Genomic DNA, 7,814 nt, shown 5'->3' on the forward strand with positions numbered 1-7,814 from the left:
TCCCAAGGGGCCCCAGAATAGACACACCCACTGGCCAGCTTCAGAAAACATCAGAGCAGGATCTAATTAGCTTCAAAAGTGGCATATCCAAAGGGAGAAGGGATATTTCAGCAGGCACCAGACCTTGCTGATCCTCACAGCCTGAGGATCAACCCCACAAATGAAGGGGCCAATAGCAATAAATACTCAAGTACAACAGGAGGACCCACATAATCCACACAAGGGACATTTCTGGAGCACCTCTCAGGTGATCAAGGAAACTGTGCCACTGGGTCCTACAAAATACTCACTACATAAGGTCACCCTACTAAGATGGGGAGTCATAAAAGATCTACTTAACAAAAACAAAGAAGCAACTGAAATGGGGAGACAAAGAAATATGTCCCAAATGAAAGAACAGGAGAAATCTCAAGAAAAAGAGGTAAATGAACTGGAGGAAAGCAATTTGTCAGATATAAAGTTTAAATAAATCATAAGGATGCTTAAGGAACTTAATGAGAGCTACAAAAGCATGAAAACACACACACATAGAAATCATAAAAAAGAACCATTCAGAAGTGAAGAATACAATATCCAAAATGAAGAATATACTAAAAGAAATAAACAGTAAGTTTGATGAAGCACAGAATAGAATCAGCAAGTTGGAAGATAGGTAGCAGAGAACACCCAATCAGAGCAGCAAAAGGAAAAATGAATTTTTAAAAATGAGGACAGTTTAAGGGACAACATGAAGTATAACATAGTCCACATTATTGGAGTACCAGAAGGTATAAAAAGTGTGCACAATATAGAGAACATATTTGAAGAAATAATGGCAGAAAACTTCCCTAACATGTTGAAAGAAAAAGTCAAGCAAGAAAAGCTCAAACAGACCCATGTCCAGACACAGCATAACTAAAATGCCAAAAATTAAAGACAAAGAGAGAATCTTAAAGGCATCAAGAGAAAAGCAAACAGTTACCTACAAAGGAGCTCCCATAAGACTGCCAGCTGATTTCTCATCAGAAACTCTACAGGCCAGAAGGGAATGGCATGAAATACTCAAAGAAATGAAAAGTAAGTATTTGAAATCAAGATTACTATATCCAGTAAAGTTATAATTCAAACATAGATAGTAAAATAAGAGCTTCCCAGGCAAAAAAGTCTAAAGGAATTGATCACCACTAAATCAACACTGCAAGCAATGCTAAAGGGACTATTGTAATGAGAAGAAATAGAGAGAGAAATAGAGACATAAAGGATTAAAATGGCAATAAATAAGTACCTATCAATAATGACATTAAATGCAAATGGATTAAATGCCCCAATCAAAAGACATAGGGTAGCTGAATGGATAAAAAAAACCAAACAAACAAAAAAACAAAACAAAAAGAACAACAAAAACATGACCCAATTATATGCTGTCTACAAGAGACCCACACCAGAACAAAAGAAAAATGGGATGAGAGTGAAGGGATGGAATTTTTTTTATGCAAATAGAAACAAACAAATAAAAACAGTTGGGGTAGCAATATTTATTTCTGACAAAAGAGACTTCAAAATGAAGGCATTCACAAGAGACAGTAAAGGTCACTACATGATACTAAAGGGATCAATCCAACAAGAGGATATAACCTTGGTAAATATATATGCACCCAATATAGGAGCATGTAAATATATAGCAAAACTTACGGAGGACTTTAAGGGAGTGATCAACAGCAATATATTCATAGAAGGGAACTTTAATACCCCACTGACTTCACTGGATAGATCTTCTAGACAAAAAGTCAACAAGGAAACAATGACTCTAAATGACATGCTGGATCGGATGGATTTAATTCACATTTACAGAACATTTCACCCCAAAGCTGCAGAATATACATTTTTCTCAAGTGCACATGGATCTTTCTCAAAGAAAGGCCACATTTTAGGTCACAAAACAAGTCTGTACAAGTTCAAGAAGATTTAAATGCTATCAAGCATCTTCTCAGACCATAATGGCATGAAATTAGAAATCAACTACAGTAAAAACACTCAAAAACGTTCAAACAGCCAAAACCGGTTTGGCTCAGTAGATAGAGCGTCGGCCTGCAGACTGAAAGGTCCCAGGTTAGATTCCGGTCAAGGGCATGTACCTGGGTTGCAGGCGTATCCCCAGTAGGAGATGTGCAGGAGGCAGCTGATCGATGTTTCTCTCTCATTGATGTTTCTAACTCTCTATCTCTCTCCCTTCCTCTCTGTAAAAAATCAATAAAAAAAGAAAAAAAACACACAAAAAAACATTCAAACAGATGGAGGATAAATAGCATGTTATTAAACAATGAATGGGTTACCAATGAGGTCAAGAAAGAAGTAAAAAACTTTCTGCAAACAAATGAAAATGAACACACAACAACCAAACATCTCCTGGACACAGCAAAAGCAGTCCTGAGAGGGAAGTTCATAGCAATACAGACCTACTTCAAAAAAAGAAAAAAAGAAGCATTAATCATAAAATATTTAACCCTACAACTTAAAGAATTAGAAAGAGAACAACAAGGAAAGCCCAGAGTAAATAGAAGGAAGGGAATAATAAAGATCACAGCAGAAATAAATGGCATGGAGACTTAAAATACAAAATATCATTGAAACCAAGAGCTGGTTCTTTGAAAAGGTAAACAAGGTTGATGAACCTTTCACCGGACTCATCAAGAAACTAAGAGAGAGGACCCAAATAAATAAAGTCAGAAATGCAAGTGGTGAAGTAACAATTGACACCACAGAAATACCAAGGATTGTAAGAAAATACTATGAACAACTATATGATAACAAGCTGGACAACCTGGACGAAATGGACAAATTGCTAAAAAAAATACAATTTTCTAAAACTGAATCAGGAATAATCAGAAATTCTGAATAGGCCAATAACAATTGACACAATTGAAGCAGTAATAAAAAAGAAAAACCTCCCAGCAAACAAAAGCCCTGGTCCAGATGGCTTCACAGGGAGTTTTACCAAACCTTCAAAGAACAACTATGCTCCTCAAACTATTCAAAAAAATCCAAGAGGAAGGAACATTTCCAAGTTCTTTTTATGAGGCCAGCACTATCCTAATTCTAAAACCGGATAAAGACACTACAAAGAAAGAGAACTACAGGCCAATATCCCTGATGAACATAGATGTTAAAATCTTCAACAAAATATTAGCAAGTCAGATGCAGCATTACATTAAACAGACCACACACCATGACCAAGTAGGATTTATTCTGGGGATGCAAAGCTGGTATAATATTCACAAATCAATAAATGTGATACATCACATAAACAAGTTGAAGACAAAAATCACATGATCATATCAATTGGTACAGAAAAAACATTTGACAAAATCCAACAACCAATTTTAATAAAAACTCTCAGCAAAGTATGAATAGAGGGATCATATCTCAACATAATAAAGGCTATATATGACAAACTTATAACCAACATCATACTCAATGGGGAAAAAACAAAAACCATTTCCCTTAAGAACAGGAACAAGACAGAAATATCTGCTTTTATCACACTTATTCAACATAGTACTGGAAGTCTTAGGCATAGCAATCAGACAACAAAAACATAAAAGGCATCCAAATTGTAAAGGAGGAAGTAAACTGTCCTTATTTGCAGTTGACATGATATTGTATATAGAAAACTCAAAGACTCCATCAAAAACCTACTGGATTTAATAAACGAATTCAGTAATGTAGCAAGAGATGAAATTAACACCTAGAAATTGATAACATTTTAATACACCAATAATGAATTCTCAGAAAGACTAAAAATACAATTCCATTTACCACTGTAACAAAAACAATTAAGATACTTAGGAATAAACTTTAACAATGAGGTAAAATACTAGTACTTTGAAAACTAAACGACTTTGAAAAAAGAGATAGAAGATATAAACAAGTGGAAACAGTGTTCATGGATTGGTAGAATTAACATCATTAAAATGTTATACAAAGAAATCTACAGTTTCAATGCAATCCCTATTAAAATACCAATGGCATATTTCACAGATTTAGAACAAACACTCCAAAAATTTATATGGAACCAAAAAAGACTCTGAATAGCTGCAGCAATCTTGAGAAAGAAGAAAAAAAGTTGGAGGGACCATAGTATCAGATATCAAATTGTACTACAAAGCCACTTTAATCAAAACAGCCATGTACTGGCACAAGAACAGGCAAATATGGAGCAGAACAGAGAACCCAGAAATTAACCCCAGCTATTACACTCAATTAATATTTGACAAAGGAGGTAAGAGCATACGAGGGAGTCAAGACAGTCTCTTCAATAAATGGTGCTGGGAAAGTGGACAGATACATGCAAGAAAGAAAGAAAGAAAGAAAGAAAGAAAGAAAGAAAGAAAGAAAGAAAGAAAGAAAGAAAGAAAGAAAGAAAGAAAGAAAGGAAGGAAGGAAGGAAGGAAGAAAGAAAGAAAGAAAGAAAGAAAGAAAGAAAGAAAGAAAGAAAGAAAGAAAGAAAGAAAGAAAGAGAAAAAGAGAGAAAGAGAGAGAAAGAGAGAAAGAAACTAAACCACCAATTTACACCATACACAAGAATAAACTCAAAATGGATAAAAGTCTTAAATGTAAGTCGTGAAACCATAAAAATCCTAAAAGAAATCATAGGCAGCAAAATCTCATACATTTCTCATAGCAATATATTTGTCGATACATATCCTAGGGTGAAGGAAACTAAGGAGAAAATAAACAAATACGACTACATCAAAATTAAAAGCTTTTGCACAACTAAAGAAACTATCAACAAAATGAAAGGGGAGCCCAGTGTATGGGAGAACATATTTGGCAATGATACATCTCATAAAGGGTTAATATTCAAAATATACAAGGAACTTATACAACCTAACAAAACGAAGACAAACACTCCAATTAAAAATAGACAAAGGACCTAAATAGACACTTCTCCAAAGGGGACATACAGATTACCAAGAGACATATGAAAAAATGCTCAAAGTCACTGATCATCAGAGAGATGCAAATTAAAATGGCAATGAGGTATCACCTCACACCTGTCAGAATGGCTATCATCAGCAAATCAACAAATGACAAATGCTGGCAAGGATTTGGAGAAAAGGGAACTCTAATACACTGCTGGTGGGAATGTAGACTGGTGAAGCCATTATTGAAAACAGTATGGAGTTTCCTTAAAAGAATTAAATATGCAACTACCATTTGACCCAGTGATCCCACTTTTAGGAATATATCTAAGAAACCCGAAATACCAATCAGAAAGAATGTATGCACCCCTATGTTCATAGCAGTACAATTTCCAATACCTAAGATCTGGAAACAGCCCAAGTGCCCATCGTTAGGCGAGTGGATAAAAAAGCTGTGGTACATTTACACCATGGAATACTATGCAGCAGTAAAAAAAGAAGGATACTTCTGTTTCATGGTCAAGACAGGATCAGAGGCTATGGATACTGACAACAGATTGGTCTGCTTTATTCTGTCTTTTTCCATGATGATATCTACTGCCTCATCTTGATTTATAAGCAAAACCTAGACAACCTACAAAAATGTGTTTTGTAGTTTATCTAGGAATAATACACAAAATATTGCTGTTATTTTTGGTGAAGAAAGTCAATTTTGTACAGTTTATTTCGACGTAAATGAAATGTGGATTTGTTTTTTTTTAAAAAAAAGAAGGATCTCTTATCCTTTGAGACAGCATGAGGAACCTGGAGAGTATTATGCTAATTGAAATAAGTCAGTCATAGAAAGACAAATATCACATGATCTCACTCATATGTGGAGTATAATGAACAAAATAAATTGATTAACAAAGTAAATCCAGAGACATAGAAGCATGGAACAGACTATCAAATCTCAAAGGGAACACGGGGTTGGTTGGGAAGAGATCCACCACAAAAAATTGTATGCATATATGCATAACCCAGGGACATAGACAATAGGGTGGTGGAGGCCTGGGGTGGGTGGTGGGGGTGGGCTAGAAGGGGTCAATGAGGAAAAAGGGGGCACATATGTAATACTTTCAACAATAGAGATTTTTAAAAAAAAAAAATGGGCAAAGGACCTGAGTAGACACTTCTCCAAAGAGACATACAGGTGGCCAATATACATCTCTAAAATCAATAAAAAATATATTTTTAAAAGCTTTATTTATTTATTTTTACAATTTTAAAATCTTTACCTGAGGATATATTTTTTTTGGTTTGTTTCTGTATTTTTAAAATAGTGTTTTGGTTTTTAAAACTTTTTTTATTTTAGAGAGAGAGAGAGAGAGTGGGAAGAAGAGAGAGAGAGAAACATTGATCTGAAGGAGAAACATCAGTGGTCTTCCTCCCACACGTGCCCTGACAGGGCATCGAACCCACAGCAGTGGTGAAGGTCCAACCAACTGAGCCATCAGGACAGGGCTGAAAGCTTTTTTTCCCTAAAAACTTTGAATATCCTTCTCTATGGTTAACCAAAATTATTCTGGCTGCTAAATTTACCTTAAATTGGTGTAGTCCTTGTTTGTATTTTCTGTAATCACAGCACTGGGTATTATTATTGCCCTGATTCATATCTGGCTTAAAACTTAAGCACAACCAATGGACACATACACTAGGGCTGTGACGGAATGTGTTGGGGAGTGGGGGGTGGCTGGGGAGAGGTCAAGGGGGAAAAAGGGCACATATGTAATACTTTAAACAAGAAAGAATTTAAAAAATAAAAAATGTAAGTCAGAAAAAAACACAAAAAAAAACTTCACAGTGTGCTTTTCACTTGGACTATCTCATGAAATTTCATGTACCTGTTACTCACAGTTTCTTTTTATAATTCTTTTTTACATATCTTTTAAGAAATAAAATTATTGAAATAGAATTCACATACCTTAAAATTTATCTTTTGTAAGTGTACAATTCAATGGCTTTATAAAGTAAATATATAAAGTTATGCAGCTATCATTACAGTCCAGTTTTATAATGTTTTCATCTCTCCAAAACGTTCCTGTGTGTGGTGCTTATTTGCAGTCAGTCCTTGCTCTCACCTAGCCATAGGCAACAATTAATCTTTCTGATTCTACAGATTTGTCATTTTTGGATATTTTATATAAATAGAATCATTATCTGGTATGTTTTTTTTCACTTAGCACAAGTTTTGAGATTCATCTAAGTTTCAGTATGAATCTTTGATATTGACTCTTTCAAAAATTATTGTTGTTTTAGTAAGCTTGCAATGCTTTTTTGGAGGTTTATTAGCCATTCATATATTTTTTCTTTGATAAAATATCTACTGAAATATTTTTCCCATTTTAAAGTTGGGTTGTTTGTCTTCATGGGTTATAGGAGTTATTTATATATTCTGGATTAAAGTCCTTCATTAGATATATGATTTGCATTTTTTCTCCCAGTTTGTGAATTATCTTTTTATTTTCTTAATGGTATATTTTGAAAAGCAAAAATTATTAATTTTTACAACGTCCAATTTATCAAAAATTTTGTTGACTGTACTTTTTATGTCATATCTAAGTAATCTGTGCCTAACTCAAGGTCACAAAAATTTCCTTATATTTTCTTCTATAAGTTTTATAATTTTAACTTTTATATTTAGGTGAATGATAGATTTTTAGTTGATTTTTGTGTATGGTGTAAGGTAATGGTTTAATTTAATTTAATTTTTTTGCATTTGTGTATCTAATTGTCCCAGCACTGTTTGTTGTGAAACATTGAATTACTTTGGCAACTTTGTCTAGAAAAGTATTTCTTGACCTCCTATTCTGTTTCATTGATCTATGCGAATTCTTACATAATTCCACACTATCTTGATTATCATAGGTTTAT

The sequence above is a fragment of the Myotis myotis genome, unplaced genomic scaffold (assembly GCF_014108235.1).
Source record: "Myotis myotis isolate mMyoMyo1 unplaced genomic scaffold, mMyoMyo1.p scaffold_m19_p_2, whole genome shotgun sequence".
In the NCBI taxonomy this organism is placed as follows: Eukaryota; Metazoa; Chordata; class Mammalia; order Chiroptera; family Vespertilionidae; genus Myotis; species Myotis myotis.